Raw genomic sequence first — 17558 nt, 5'->3', positions numbered from 1 at the left:
TGAATGGTTGTTCATTTACTATTGTACATGTACTTTTTTCCGACAGCTATAGGGTGCATTTACCGTAAAATAACAGATGTTAAAGTACAGATATTTCCGTTAAATTTCTGTAATTTACTGTTTGTTATTTTACGGTAAATGTAATTTACGGCCGCTATTTTATGTTTTTTTTTTCCGGCACCCCAGCTGCTGGTTTGAAAACCACAAAATCATTAATGCCGACTATATAAAAATCTTCAGTTTTAGCACTTCAGATCATCATCATCCTCCTCCACCTTTTCTTCTTCTGTGTGTGTGTGTGTGTGTGTGTTAATTTAGCAATGCTTTGGTAAGCCTCTGTTATCTGTTTCATGCTCCACAGCCTGCAGGCTCCAGCCCAAACAAACCTCCAGCGAGCGATGTCTGCCGTCCAGCGCTGCCCTCCAAAACCACGAGCTCCACACGCGTCTCTGGCTCCTGAGAACGGAGGCTTCTGATTGGCTGGGCGGTGGCGGAGAAGCTTAAATTGGACAACAGAGGCTGAAGCTCTTCTGGAGTGAGAGTCGCTCTGAAAGCCACAGGGTGAGCCGAGGGTGTAAATACACACAGAGAGAAGACCAGACACAGATGGGTAAAACACACACACACGCACACACGCTTCAACATTCAGAAGCAAAAACATTAAAATCGTAATGAAGACAAAAAATGTTATTCTGATAAACATATTAAACTAATATATTACTATTATTATTACTATTACTTATTAATACTTATTACTGTTACTATAACTACTATATTAACTAACTTATTAGACATTGTTATCTGAAACTTATTTTAACTAAATAAAAAGAATATCATTAAAATATATTTAAACAAGAAAACATAAAATACATATCTATTTAAAAAAATACAAATTTATATATTTTTATAATAAATGAAAGAATATAAAATTAAGAGCAAATTATTTTTTCAGTATCAAAGAATGACAAAAAAGTTAATTATTTTTAATTAATTTATGTAATCAATTTCGATGAAAATGATGTAAACCTAGAAAAGGAAAAACTAAATAATTAGAAAAACGAACAATAAATACAGAAAAAAGAATTACTCAATAATTGAACAAAATAGCTTAATGGGCGTCACAATGGTGCAGTGCGTGGCACAATCGCCTCACAGCATAAAGGTCATTGGTTCAAGCCCTGACTGGGTCAGTTGGGTTCATTCCACTGTGGCGACCCCAGATTAATAAAGGGACTAAGCCAAACAGAAAATGAATGAATGATGAGGAATAGCTTAAACATGAACAGTAATAGCTAGCAATTAAAATAAATACATTGCAAGAAAAACTAACCTGAGCAAACTATTTTAAAGGGCATAAATAAACATGAGACAATAATAAATCACATAATTAAAATCAAATAAATGTATATTTAACAAAGTATTTCAAATAAACAACAACAAAAAGGTTAAAGTTATAAAATGAACAAACAAATCACATAAAAAAGTTTGCTTTTTAAAACTAAAATAAATAAAATAAAATGCAAAATTACTAAAAATAAAATCAAATGAAAATACAGCCTTTAAAACTAAATTATAGCTAAACTACACAAAACAAAACAAATCTGTTTTACGCTTTTCAGCCTGCAGGCTCCAAAAAAATAAAAAATAAAATAAAATAAAAATCAAATGAAAAATAGGCCTAAAGCCAAAAAAAAAATAATAATAAAAAATAAAAATAAATAAATAAAATAAAATAAAATAAAACTGTTATCTGTTTCATGCTCCACAGCCTGCAGGCTCCAAAAGAAAAAAAAAAAAGTATTAGTAGAATAAAGTAATATAATAAACAATCAAATCAAATAAAAGACATTCAGCTTTTTAAAAATGAAATTTAAATAAAATAAAAAGAATAATTATTAGAAAATAAAATAAACCAAATGAAAAATAGGCCTGAGGTCATAATAAAATAAAATAAAATACACCTCACAGCAAGAGGGTCGCTGGTTCAAGCCTCGGCTGGGTTAGTTGTCATTTCTGTGTGGACTTTGCATGTTCTCCACATGTTGCGTGGGTTTTCTCCAAATGCTTCATTTTCCCCTACATGTCCAAAGACATGCGGTACAGGTGAATTAAGTAAGCCAAATTGTTTGTAGTGTATGTGTGTGAGTGTATGGGTGTTTCCCAGTGATGGGTTGTATCTGGAAGGGCATCCGCTGCATAAAACATTTGCTGGATAAGTTGGCAGTTCATTCCACTGTGGCAACCCCAGATTAATAAAGGGAATAAGCTGAAAAGAAAATGAATGATTGAATGACGTTCCATAGCTTGCAGGCTCTGGCCAAAACAAAACAAAACAAAACAAAACAAAACAAAACAAAACAAAACAAAACAAAACAAAACAAAACAAAACAAAACAAAACAAAACACTACATGGCTTGCTGGCTCTAGGTAAAACAAAATAAAATCTACCATGGTCCAATTAAATTGGTCAACAGATGCTCTTCTAGAAGCCACAAGGTGAGCTGAGGTTGATACAGTGAATACACAGATCCAGTCGACACAGATGAGTAAATCACACACATAATTTTGAATGGTTTTAAAAGCGCTGATCATATTCCTTTCGGGAAGTCATGAGCTCCTAAAGAAAACGGTCGACAGGCTTTTGCAACAATTATAGCCCTCTTTTGTGTCTGCAGAGGGGTTTTGCTGAACAAATTAATTCAGAAAGATTCATTCAGACAGAACGGAGCTCAGCGGAGAGCATGAGCTGCTGGCAAACCCTTGGAAAAATGATAAAAACGCAAAGAAACATGCAAAATTGTGCGATTACACCAACAAAGCGACACTTTTAGAAACACGACGGGGATTATGACTCTGGGAAAATGCTTCATTCTCACACAGTGTTTCTTACATGTTCTCAAAATAATGTTTTGTCATAACTGAGGTCCCAGTGGGCCCTTTCATTTCAGCCTTTTACTATGTTAGTTTTCATCTGATTTGATCAATAATTCACACATCATTATAGATAAACATTTATAAATAAATAAAAAGAAAAAATATTGTTATATAAATAATATTAAACATTATATAATATTATAAAAATGTATTAAACCGAAATGCAAGAAATAAATAAAATATTAATATAAATTAACTTTAAAATATAAATGTTTTAGTCACACTAAATAATTAACATTAACAAATAACAATAAAATAAAAACATATTGCATAAAAAGCTAAATTTAAATAATATAAACATATAAAAATATTTTATTTGATTTTTAATTATTAAATTAATTTAAAGTGACATCATTTAAAAGTTTATATAGTTTATAATATTTTATACAAACTTATATAAAAATAGATATAACCTTATAGAAACATTAAAAAAAATTATATATATATAAGAAAAAGGGGTCGCTACAGCAAAACGAACCACCAACTATTCTGACATGATTTACTCAGTACTCTAAACACACACACACACACACACACACACACACGTATACACTTTGGCCAATTTTAGATAATCCAATTCAACTATACCGCATAGCTGCGTCTGAAATCATAAACTTCCATACTATATAGTATGCTAAAAACTGCAAATTCATAGAATTCGAAAAGAAGCATGGGCACTTGGACATGCTGCTGGCCAAGTAGTACATTTATGTTTAAATTTATTACTGTTTAAACTTATTTATGTTTAAATGTATTACTGAGTAGTAGGCGATTTAGGACGCAGCCCATGTCTTTGGACTGTGGGGGAAACTTGACCACCTAGAGGAAACTCACACTCACAAGGGAAATCCCATGCAAACTTCACACAGAAATGCTGACTGGTATATACAGTTAAAGTCAGAATTATTACACCCCCCCACACTTTACATTTTTTTTCTTTTTATTATATTTCCCAATTGATGTTTAACAGAGCAAGAATTTTTTTCTTCTGGAGAAAGTCTTATTTCTTTAATTTCGGCTAGAATAAATGAATAGAATAAGTTGGCGGTTCATTCCGCTGTAGCGACCCCGGATTAATAAAGGGACTAAGCCGACAAGAAAATGAATGAATATATATATATACACAAACACACACACACACACACACACACACACACACACACACACACACACACACACACACACACACACACACACACACTATTTTTGTTATTATTAAAATCAAATTAACAAAAATATTATACAATTAAAATAAAATAATATGATTGTTATTCATATTTAGTGTTTTTGTTATTACTATATTATCAAAATAAAAATAGCAAACAAATTAAAATAAAATAATCTACAAAGAACATTAAATATAATGTATATCACTTGTATTCTATTCTTAGATTTATTGATTACAGTTTTCTAGGCTATAAAATGAAAACAGACATAAAAAGACAAACGAAACAAATTATTAAACAAAATGACAAAAATACCAAATACCAAACAAATTTTATAAAACAAAAAAGTAACAAAAATTCGCCACTATTGTTTAAAAGACAATCAAATAGTTATTTTTATGATATTGCGATCAAGATGGAGTTTATAAAATTGTGAAGTAAACAGAAAGACTGGAGTGACAGTGAAGGAGCAAGAGGCAGAAAGATCACAGGGTGATGAGCTTTCCTCTGGTCGTTTGTTTGACTAATTATCATAGAGTGATGTGACATGTGGCTGCCGGGGTTATTAATGCAATTCCTGCTGTTTAATGAACATGTCACACTCTTTTTGTACAAGCAGAAGGAAGGAGACGACACTGATGAGCAGAAAATCACACTGTGCTCACATACAACAGCATGCTAATAACTCACAAACTATAGGCTTTACTGCGCTAACAAATATGAAATAATTGAAAACAGAACTGTCTGTCATGTGATCTCTACACACACGCACATGAAACAGGTTATAAAACATTTTTTTACTGAATCTTCAGGTGAATAGGAACAACCAACACGAGTTGACTGAACAGAATGACGATTAAAGCCATGCTCACAGTGCACTTTTCGCCCTGTAGACTTTCATTCATACACAACAATGTGACAGACGGGAAGTGCAAGTGCCTGCGAAAACTTCTGCATTGCAAAGTTGGTGAACTCTGACCTGCAAAAATCGCATCACATGGCTATGTGAGGCCAATAGAAGATTAAAACATGACCTGTCCATATAGAAATTTTAAATATAGACCAATCGCTCGCTTTCTTAAATATCTAATTATCTTATGTAATCCTGCCTCTTTTTGAAGGCCATTTGACAGAATTTTACATGGTCAATCTCTAGTGTGCCCACAGCAACAGACCAAACAACAAACACTATAGGAGTATAAATACACTAGTCACGATTACCTAATAGGGGCGTTAACACAGGTGAAACAAATAAATACTGAAAAAGTGGCGGGAAAACAGAACAAGGGAATCACATGACCAAACAAAAGCACTAAACACATGACAGGGGAAACACAGAATCATGACAGTGCCATTCTTAGAAAAGCATATCATCTAATAAACAAAAAACTAAAATAACAACAATTAAAGAAAAAGTTTGAGAAAATAAAAATGATTTAAAAATAATAATAAACACAAACATCATTTTAAATAATAGTAATAATAAATTAAAAGAATAACAACACATTCATTTTCTTTTTGGCTTAGTTTCTTTATTAATCTGTGGTCGCTACAGCGGAATGAACCGCCGATTTATCCAGCATATGTTTTATGCAGCGGATGCTCTTCCAGCTGCAACCCATCACTGGGAAACATCCATACACACACACACACACACACACACTAACTACAGACGACCTACCCAATTTACATATAGCACATGTTTTTGGACTTTCCTACATGAACCCAGGAAGAACATGCAAACTCCAAACAATAATTAAAATTGTGTAAAATATAATAATACACCTAATAAGACACAAAACATGAAATAAGACAAAATATCAAATAAGAATAGCTTAATATTTAAATAAATATTACGGATAGAAAATAAAACTACATAAAACCATAATTGTATTATAAAAAAGAAATTATATATATATATATATATATATATATATATATATATATATATATATATATATATATATATATATATATATATATATATATATGCAATATCATATAGTGATATTTATACAACAGTTCGATGGCCACTCCAAAACATTCACTCTGTTGTCCTTAAAGCACATTTTAATTAATTTGGCAGTATGCTAAGGGTCATGGTGTGTTTGGAAGCCATGGTGTGTTTGTGGCCAAGTTATAATTTCCTGGCTGATGTCTTGAGATGTTGCCTCAGTATTTCTACATAATGTTCTTTCTTCATGATGCCATCTATGCTGTGAAGTGGACCAGTCCCTCCTGCAGCAAAACAGACACAAACTAGGCTTGTAAGCTTTCCCCCTTTGTCCTCCAAATGTAACACTGGTCATTATGGCCAAACAGTTCAATCTTAATTCCATCAGAACACAGGACATGTCTCCAAAAATTATTCTTTTCCCAGTGTAATTTAGCTAATTGTAATCAGTTTTTGTTTTTTAATTTTGGCTTGTTGATTTTGCCATGTTGTCACACAAGGAAGCAGTGTGTTTGAGGTTTTCCTTAAACACTATTCTATAGTTGTGCCTCCACTTAACTCAAATGTTGTCAATTAGCCAATCAGAAACTTTCAAAACCCTGACACCATCATCTGAGCTTTTTCAGAGGCATAATAATCTTATTGTATGTAAACTTGACTTTCAAGTAAAGTTATAACAATTTCTCAAAAAACATCTCTTTCATTATTCTGCTATTAAGCATAACAGAAGCAAATTTGATAATCCTAACTTCGCTAAAAGATAAAAAGTTTAGTCAAATGAATCTGCCTTTTTTTTTTAAATGGTTGTGTGGTGTTTTTTTAAACTGTGTACACACACACACACACACACACACACACACACACACACACACACACACACACACACACACACACACACACACAATTAAAAATTTAAATACAATAAAATAATACATATAAACATACAGTAAAACAAGAACAGCTTAATATTAAAATACATATTATAGATAGAAAATAAATCTACCTAAAGCTTTAATAACATAAAATATAATTTAATAAAAATATCTAAAACATATATCATAATAGTAACAAAATTATATAAAAATAGTAACAATAATAGAAGAAAGAAAGAAAGAGAGAAAGAAAGAAAGAAAGAAAGAAAGCAAGGAAGATAGAAAAGCATAGCAAATACAACTAAACAACTGACATTGAATAAATGCTCACATCTCTCAGTTGAACTTGACTGTTTACGTACACACATCTACGCACACTCACATGCACACCCAAACAAATAAACAAACACACACACACTCACACACACACACACTAATGCTACTAAATAACATGTTTCAACTAACCACGCAGTACAATCGTTTGTAAAACAGAGCTAAAATATTTTATTCATATGGCTCAATAAACAATCTTGTATACAAACAGGAATAATATCTGCGGGTTGTTTTAAAACAGAGCAAAAATAATTAAGTAATAGCAAAATAAACAACCTGGTGTAAAAACAGAAACAATATCTGTGGGTGGTTTTAATTCATTTTACTCCTTAAAAAATCAAACATTTCACACATTTTTTCCTCCACTTGAATGTTTTCCCAATTGCAACTGTTGAACACAAACAACAGATTCCCCCTATTGACTTTTACATGGCGAATAATTGAAACCACTAGAGTTTGAATCCAGCCTCTGAGAGTCATTGCACATTTTCAAGTGAGACAGTTCAATATTTATGCATTCATAAATCTAAACGACGAAAACAATCATCCCGATGGAAGCCATCGTGTCCCATCATGTGTCCTTCTGCATCTGTAGGCTATTCTTATGGAATAATGAGTCTGTGATAATGATAACGCAGCCCACGAAAGCGATTACGATCAAAATTGGCACAAATGGTGGTTGTCTAAATAAAAATTATAGTGCAATCATGACATTTTGTTTGATGTTGTTTTTGCTTTGAAGCCTGCAGTTATGGTGCTTGGGCTTGATTTATGGATCTCTGTGGTGCGCTGATTAGCTTTAGCTTCAGTTCATACATGTAAATCCCCCACGCATTGACTTTTACGAACCCAAACAGCAACAGCCACACACTCATACCCAGAATTCCTTGTCGCAGCAGGTGGTTTTTCAGCTTTTATAAGGCGATGTAGTTTTTTTTTTTTTGACAAGGGCACTCACGGTTTGGCACTTTCAGGTTCTGGACTTCTTGGAGCTCTGAGAGGTGTAGGAAAAAAGAAAGAGATGTTACCACAGAAAATAGACTGTAAGCTTTTCTGGTTTTAACACGAAAAAACACTTCAGGAGTGGAAGACATCATACATTTGCCTCACATGTACACTCCAAAATATATCTTTACTGCTTGTTCAAACTATTTATTTAAAATGAGCTGAATCAACACAATTCCTGAGGTTTTTGTGAGACAACTTAATTGTTTTATGTTCAATCCCCTTATATTTGTAAATTCATTCATTCATTTTCCTTCGAGTTAGTCTCTATTTCAGAGGTCAACACAGCAGAATGAACTGCCAACTATTCTGGTATATATTTTACACAGTGGGTAGCCTTCCCACGACAACCCAGTAAACAACCATACACACTCACTCACTCACACACACACACACACATACACACACACACACACACACACACACACACACACACACACACACACACACAAACACATGCGCACACACACACACACACACACACACACACACACACACACACACACACACACACACACACACACACACACACACACACGCACACACACACTCATACTCTATTGACAATTTAGTTTATTCAATACACAATTCACTTATAGCACATGTCTTTGGACTGTGGGGGAAACCAGCGCCCTTTTTGCTTTGAGGCGACCGTGCTAACCACTGAGCCACCACGCAGCCTATTTGTAAACCCTTTAAAGTAACTTGATCAATTTGTGTTGGGACAACATGAAAGAATTGTGTGGAAACCAGCATTTTTTTACAGTGTACAAAATACTGTTTGTTGGATTAATTTCAATGTAAATTCTCTTCTGTAACTGAGCAGTTTTATTTAAATAGATCTCTTGAATGGTTTCTTGCTTAGTAAAATGTACTATTACTATTAATAATGTTATTTTACTTAAACCCCTGTGAACAAAACCAGGCCCACCTCTTCCAACCCCACCACCCACCACACATCAAGACACGCTCAAAATAGTATACAATTCTGAGTGTGCCTCACACAGGTGAGTGGGCTTGACAAACCACCTGTAGAAAACACACTCTCTGACATTTTAACCAACACTCATTAATTCATTTTCATCTGCTTATCTGGGGCCGGGTCACAGGGGTGAAGTCTCAGGAGATAGACTGTCCATACAGGGACGAGACAACTTTCCTCTCCAGTACCCTAGCATTGACTTTCCCAGGGAGGCTGAGAAGTGTATAGTTGGAACACACCCTTTGTTACCCCATTTGCCAAACGCAGAGGTACTGTCCCCAACTTTCATGCAATATTGTTGAGACGTGTCAGCCAAGGCAGCCCCACAATATCAAGAGACCTGAGACTTTAACACTTTTCACCAATTTTGCACAAGATTCTTTCTAACAATCACTTCATATTCTGTAAAAAAAAGCATTTATGAAGTGTTCTTTACACAGGGGCTTGACAAAACACATGTAGAAACTCTTCTCTCTATTCTCTCAAAGGGCGTACTCACACTAGGTAACCTTTAACCGGGCCAAAGCACGCTTGTCCCCCCTCCCGCTTCCCCCGACGGTCTGCACTCACATTACATTCGGGCCTGGGCACGCTTACATCATCGATAATGCGCTGTTCAGTAAGCGCTTTCGCTCAGCTCAGTGGAGATTTCTTCAGTTATATCGTTTAAGTCGTTTGATATGCGGTGACACGCAGTCAAATATTTCGCCGAACAGGTCAGTCACTTTTGACGCTCATAAACAACTATAAAGTCCTCATGCTGCAGGAATTGTGAGGTTTGCTGAAGGTGCAGCTGTCGTGCAGTGAGGGTTTTGCGTCTTTAATAATCCACGACAGTTTGTGTTCATTGAACAGTAAGAATGATTAATAAATCTATATGAAACAGTCCCTTAAAAGTCACCCTTTCAGTTTCAGGCTCAGGCACGTTTTGCACACACACAAGCATACCGCGCCAAAGGCCAAGTAAATCGCGCCTAGGCACGGTTCGGTTAGCATAGTGTGTGTAGGCCCTAAAACACTCCCCTTTTTAACTCTAGCACTTTATTCCCTGAGCACTAAAGCCTGATTTATACTTCTGCGTCAAGTGACCAGCGTAACCCACGGCGCAGGCAACGCGCGTGGCTGTGCATTTATACTTCTGTGCGCTGTCTCTGTCGGTCTGCATTAACACTTCCGAAACGCTAGTGGGCAGTGAGGTGTTAATGTTCCTCTGTGTCGAGTTTCTTTTCTGCTTTTTTGCTTTTCCTGAACACTTCCGGGATGTACAAGTGGCTCAAACTCGCTCATTTTGAGGCAGGAACCGGCAGACGTGCAACAACTTTAACTATGAGGTAAACACAAAACAAAACTTTCTATCCGGAGCTCCTTCACGGGACTCCACACTTGTAAACAATCGCTCGCGTCATTCGCGCGGCTCTCGGTCCCGCCCAGACTCGTCAGCGCTACCAAGCCGACCAATCACAGAGCTTACGCTACGCGTCGTTGCAACGTGTAGTTACATTTTTTGAGAGGTGCACGTCAGTGACGGCGATGGCCACGGCGAAGGGCTATGCGTCAGCGCCGTAGCATACGCCGGTGTTTGACGCAGAAGTATTTCTTCAGCCTTAACAGTTCCTTTGTATAATTAACACTTCTTGTTTGTATTCCCTCTTCATGTTGAATCGCTGAATGCCTCCTCCATTGTAAGTCGATTTGAGCAAAGCATCTGCTACATGACTAAATGTAAATTTACAAGCAATTATATTCAAATACAGGTCTCTTGAATGGTCTTTAATTTTCTATAACTCACAATTTGCACACTGAACTGTGCGTCAACATTGTGGACGTTTTCGTTACATTTGCTTAAGGTTACATACAAATTACATAGTTTCTCCAGTGGGTGGCGACAAGTGGCCATTAATTTGACTTTTTCATTGAACTGATTGATTTAAAAATTAATGAGACGGGAGAAGACCAGAGAACACTGTAAATGCACCATACGCATGCAAAATATTCTTTGGACTGGTTTTATTGCTATATTTTATTGTAGATATTCTTTGTACCACAACAAATCAGTTATATACAAATTAGTCATGTTGTGGGTGTGTGCTCTTTCTGTAGTTGTCTGTGTTGTTGTCACATGGTTATGTTTTGCTGTACTCCACATTTGTTGTTGCGGTCTTGTTTAATGGATTTGTTTAAAATTTGTTTAATGGAAAATCAACTGTTCTGATCAGCCGCTTCTGCTGTGGTTAATTTCTGCACCTATATCTGAGTAACATTTCTTTTTGTTGTTTTCAGTTCATAATTGTTTGTTCATGGTGTCTTGTTAAGACCTTCGTTTAGCGTTTTGCGGGATATTTCTGAGCCGTTCCACCGTGTCTTGGCTGTTTTGGGACTTATTTCAGCTCACGTCCAGCTACGGCGTTTGGTTCGCTTGTTATATTAGTTTTTGTGTTCTTTTAGCGTGAGAATATTTAATTCAGGTCTCTCTAACAGTCCTCTGCTTTTGTTTTTACAATTAAAGAAGTTAGAAAATTTATTTTGACTTTACATTAATGGAACGTTCTGTTCAGCGAACTACAGTTTGCCTACTGAACTGTGCATTAATAGTGTTGAGGTTTGTAGGTATCAAGAATTTACACAGAGCCCCAAAGTTTAACTCAATTCTTTTAGATATTTCCTTAAGGAAATGCAAATCTAATTTAGACTCATCTCTCTGTTTGTAAAACCGAACAAGTGGTGTATTTACAATAATCCACTTATACTATAAGCCAAACCGGGGAAGTAAACTTTTAAAATATGCAACCATCACACTATTGTGGCACACAGACTTTAAACTGAAGCCTTTTAATGAGTGTTGTGTCTGTTCCAAGAAGTGCTTATGGGGATATTTCATGCCTTAAGGAAGAGTCAAATAACACTTTGCCTTGTCATCCTCAATTAGGATTTCATAAAGGTTGCGGCAGATAGAAGTGCACTTAAATGTGAGCGTGATCCTCCCAGCTGGTGGTCAACGATTCAGAGATCGCCGAAGGGAAGAGGGACGACTTACTAAAACAAGCCACAGTGTTTCTTTTTAGTCTCTTTCTTCGACCCTTACCAAGCACACACACACATCTATTTCTCTCTTCATTAGGGGTGAAGTGTAAACTGCATTTCTCAGCTAATCAAGGAGAGATGAGGAGAGGCGCTGAGGTGAGACAGCAGATATTACCACCGCTGGTTTCTCAGCAGTCCCCTCTAGCTCGCTCCACAGGGCTGTTTTACATTCACACCGCATCACCTAGCAGAAGCAGCTCCAGTCATGTTATGAGTAAGGCCCTTCTCTCTTTCTCTCTCTTACGCTCGGACTGAATATGAAGGAAATTGGCAATAAAGTGCATGAGTGTGTACACACTTAGCCTGAGCAGAGAAACCTCTTCACATGAGAAACTATCGCTGGCTGTGTAGGGTTCTTGGGTTAGCTAGAAGGTTATTTTATAGATTAAAAGTAAAAGTTCTTGATGGTACAGTACAAGCTCTTCAGATCAGCATATTGATTCTAGGTATCGATCTGTTAACAGACGAAAGGTAAAGTCCTCCCTGGCCATTGAAAGCACTAGAAGGTATTTCTTTTTGTTTAAAAGGTTATAAAAGGTTCTCTTATAGCAATCTTCTGAAGTTCAAATGTTTCTTTTGCACTGCACTGTAGAAACTTCACAAGTTACCATTAAAAAGTTTGATTCATTCATAATGATTCAGTGAAATTTTGCAGTTCTAATAATAATTGGAATTAAAGGTTATATTACTTTGCATTGGACAAATATTATTTTTTATTGCAGTTCAGACGTGACCACTTTGGCAATTTCCGCATTTATTGACAAATTTATTGAAAGTATGGTTTCTAAGAAGGGGGGGGGGGGGGGGGGGTTCTTGCACACCTTGGCTAGCTAATCAAGCTCTTACTAGGCTTTTTAGAAACATCCCTGCAGGTGTGTTGAAGCAAGTTGGAGCTAAAATCAGCAGGACACCGGCCCTCCAGGACACCCTTGATATAATAGAACAATGACAGTGGCTGGAGCAGATATTCAGCTGATTGCCTACATGGCCTGACTGAACTATCGCTGTGCTAGATAAGGTTCTTGAAGGCACTTTCCACTGCATGGTACAGCTTGGTTTGGTTTGTTACTGCTTACTTTTGGGAGCTTTCCCAATGCATTCTGTACCTAGTGCCTAATACATTTTTAGTACCACCTCAGATGAGGTTCTAAGCCAGCCTCATACCACCAAATATACACACTATAGATCACTTTTTAGTCTGAGAAAATCGTTCCTATCAGCCTCATTGGATTTGTGACACAAGACCCTACCCACTAGTCAGCAGAAGCCACTCATGTCTTGTTGTCATGTCTGTTTTTAAACCACAGCAAAAAAAGACACCTGAAATGGCCAACATAGGCTCATTCTGAAAACGTAGCCCTATATACATTTCTAGAGATCGCAAATGATGTAGCCAGAGCTATATATGACTGCATTTCTGGCTGGCTTGCATGGTTCAGGATTGGTAGAACTACACATCGATGAATTTGCTCTTCAGTGTTTGAACTCTCAGTAATGATTTTAAATCACACTGAACTGAGCTAAACTGAACTGAACTTAAACACTAAAAACTGAACTACACTGTTCCAGTTACTATGACCAGTTATGACAAACTGCTTTGACACAATCTACATTGTAAAAGTGCTATACAATAAAGCTGAATTGAATTGAATTTTATTTTTTAAATAAATGCAATAGGGAGGTATAATGCCATTCCTTTTCACACCTACCAGCTGACCGCTTACCTCCGTATGGACGGAATTCCCTCTGTTACCAGTTTGCCCCGTTAGCTCGCTATGTACGTTTGTGTTCCAGAAAGCAGTTAATACAAAAAGAGTATCCAAAAAATGTAATAAACAAATAAATATGGTAAAAATCTGAAAACATGTTAAAAATCTGAGGGCTTTTCTTTTTCTGGATTGCTTTTGAAAACTGTTGGATGGGTTTAGGGAAGGGGTGGGCAGGTCAATTAATACAATTGGTAGGGTTTAGAGAAGGAGGAGGATGGGTCAGACAATCGGTCAGTCAATCATTTAGTCAGTCAAACTCTGTTGACAGCTGCCTATGGTGGGTTTACGTGAGAACAGCAGGCGCAAACGGCACTTGCAAGAGAAATTTGAGATCTCAAAAAGCGTACACAGTGGCCTCTAGTGGATTTGTGAAAACTAAAACATAGCTCCTGCAATGTTTTTGGTGGTCTCCAGAAATGTATATAGAGGTTCGTTTTCAGAATGCGCCTGGGTTGGAAGTGGCAGCATTGTGGTCAGTAGTCCAAATGATCTTCTTGTTGGTAGTCAAGGAGCAAATCCGGTTAGGTGGAATGGCATGCAATGAAAATGTTTTTTCAGGAAATCTCGAACTGAAACGAGTCAAGCTCTCTTTATGATAAGAGTTTGGCACAGCTTGACTCATTTCAATTCAATTTTTGAAGGACCATAAAGTGGAAAAGGTTTTAGGTGATGTTTTTCTTTTAGAAACTTTTAACACAAGGGTTTGTTAGTGATCCAAAATGATTCTTCTATGGCATTGCTAAAGAGAACTCCATCTAGAACCTGTATTTTTAAGAAAGTTGCGTCTTAGAACTACTGTAAACTTCTATTCTAAAACTATAGGTTACACGACGATAATGAACAGTTCTTAAAACCTTTTCTGGAATGAGATATTCTTCATGGATGACAATCAAACTTAAACCTTTTTCCAATGAGGCCATGAAAGATCAATTCCTATCAAGGTGCCCTGTGGCATCAGAGGAAATGGCTAATGTTATAAGGCATAAAAAAGTTCTTCTGTGGTGGCATAGGATTTTAAAGGTATTATGGTGTCATGGAAAATGTTTAAAGTTCTATGGCACTAAGTCAACTTAATGGTTCTTCTAAACCTTCCAAGCTTTAGTACTTTTACCTCTCTGGCAATGTTTGTGTCAGTGCACCGAAGTTGGGAATAAACTCAAAACTCAAACAAATGCACCAAAATAAATTACCATGATGTTTTCAAATAGATCATTTTCTGAACACTGAGTGGCTTTTCATCATCAAAAACCCGGAGCTTGAGGGAGGCGAGCAGGGCTCTCGAGCTTTGTTTATGCTGCAGTATACTTTGATCACGCAGCTTTGTTTGGGTTGATTGCGCTGGTGAGGGCAGGTCCCACAGAGATGTATCTGCTCCATGGGGCTAAAGGAGAAAAGACACAGAGCTGGACTGTACGGATAACAGAAACACATTAATTGTCCGGGTTCTGCTGGCTGTGGGGGTTTCGTGGATCTGAGCTCAAGAGAAAAGGTAATTTCAGTACAGAGGTGAGGGACACGGCATGTGGTGCAGTAAACATGTTCCTACCCTGTTTGTTGCCATTGTTGTGTGTTACTCTATCTTTGTTCCCACTCTTTCGCTGTCTCCATCATACATTCATTGCAGCCTTTCTTGCATCCCTTTTTTCTCATGTTTTTTTTTATCCTGGAAGCAATTGCTATGATGCAACTAAGAAAGCAGACTGGCACATTTAAACATTAAAAAACAGAAAGAGAGATGGACGTTTGAACAAAACTGGAGACTTCTGAAGCTATATTAGGCCTTGTTTACACCTGGTATTAACCAGTGTTTTTGACACCCTTGTGGACAATGCTAAATAAAGGCTTTAACGGGTTCTAAATTCATTTGAGCTTGACCACTTTCAGAAAATGGTGAAAATACATTTGATCAGAATACTTTTCTCCTTACAAAAAGACCACCTACTCTCCGCCTACAGACCTAACATTTGAGCATAATGAGGAAATGCACAAAAACGGTATTCACACTGCGTTGTGTCAAATTGTAGTTGCCATCCCCATTCTATTGATTTGCTTATGTTTTGCTAGCTGGATGATTTGTCCTAAGCCTCAGTACAGGAAAGAAGATTTGAATTTAGCAGTTGACGTGCATTAGAAAAAAATAGTATGTTTACGATAATAAGCATAAGAATACCATAATATGTCTACCATAATAAGCATAAGAATATTATAATATGTTTGCAGTTATTTAATAAACATGTTAACCAGCACAATCTCACGAGGAAGCGTAACTGTTTTATGTATTGTTAGAAAAGTGGCTAATTCGTATGAATTCATACAACTTATTTCATATTAACCCTCTCAGGCTCAAATTAAGTTTTAGAAACAGGAAAAATCTGATATTTGGGGAAAATTATCATATGGGGTAGTACAATAGAATCCTGACTTTTTTTTTTAGAGAGACCTTCACATGCAAGGCGCTCTGGGATGTTGCAGATTTGCAACATTGGCCCAGTGTGGTAATTAGACACTGAATATGATATAAACAATAACTTTTTTTATAAAACTTTTCAAACAGTGTAACAAATTGCTTTTCTGTGGCAGAACAACAACAAAAACAATATGGGATCCAAATCCAAAATCTCAAATCCTCATAGAGTAGGTTATGTTTTTAAGTCACTTTGTCATGTGGTACTCCAAGAAACAGTTTTTGTCTTTCGTGTCATCTGGTGTGCAAGTGGGGAAACTGTTTGTTGCTAATGGACAACCAAGTCCTGCAGTGGTACCTCTGAGTAAAAAAACTCATAAAATATGTATCTGGAGTAATAAGGTAGTTAATTTTTAACTGTTGCAAATCTGCAACGCTTGCCTTGAGATGGTTAAAATGTACGATTTTAAAAAGGAGGCCTGCCTTCAAACCCTTACCCTACCCCTAAGCCAGGGGTGGCCAACTGTTTCTGGAGATCTACCTTCCTGCAGATTTCAGTTGCAACCCACATCAAACACACCTGCCTGTAATTATCACGTCCTAATTAATTGGCTCAGGTGTGTTTGATATGGGTAGCAACTAAAAATCTGCAGGAAGGTGGCTCTCCAGAACCAGGGTTGGCCACCCCTGCCCTAACCACTCATTGGGGCATGAGCACTTATACTAAAAAGTACTAATCAGATCATACAAATTAATCCGAATTGGCCACTAAATTATTTTCTTTGTTCCCTATTTCTCATCCCGAGGCCTTTAGACATTGTTTAGCACCACTGATCCAAGACCTGTGAAAAGATGTCAACCATAGAGGACTTCTAGAGGAATCCATAATCCTGGATCAGGCCGTATCCTGAGCTGATGCTGTGGTGGTCATAGAGGAGTGGAGTGCATGAGACTAATTCTCGAAAGACCCCACTGACAGATGAGTCTCTGTTTTGATTCCATGGGCAAGCCTGAACACCTGCCGGTGACATTCTCACAACTGCAGCTTCTCCATGATG

The 17558-nt window shown here is 36.6% G+C and overlaps 1 protein-coding gene across 3 annotated transcripts in view; it reads right to left on the bottom strand.

The window, feature by feature from the left end:
* ehf (ets homologous factor) overlaps nucleotides 1-17558 on the bottom strand; it is a 101273-nt gene that overhangs the window by 29309 nt on the left and 54406 nt on the right. For 2 of the 3 annotated variants that reach the window (XM_073942221.1, XM_073942222.1), the window contains exon 3: nucleotides 387-547. The gene's annotated coding sequence lies outside the window, so the exon portion shown is untranslated. Of the gene's footprint in view, nucleotides 1-386; nucleotides 548-1961; nucleotides 2284-17558 lie in introns of those variants that run through there. The other variant, XM_073942220.1, reaches the window with a different exon arrangement.

This window comes from Danio rerio, chromosome 25 (assembly GCF_049306965.1).
Source record: "Danio rerio strain Tuebingen ecotype United States chromosome 25, GRCz12tu, whole genome shotgun sequence".
Classification (NCBI taxonomy): domain Eukaryota; kingdom Metazoa; phylum Chordata; class Actinopteri; order Cypriniformes; family Danionidae; genus Danio; species Danio rerio.
This window is presented reverse-complemented; position numbering and strand designations above follow the sequence as displayed.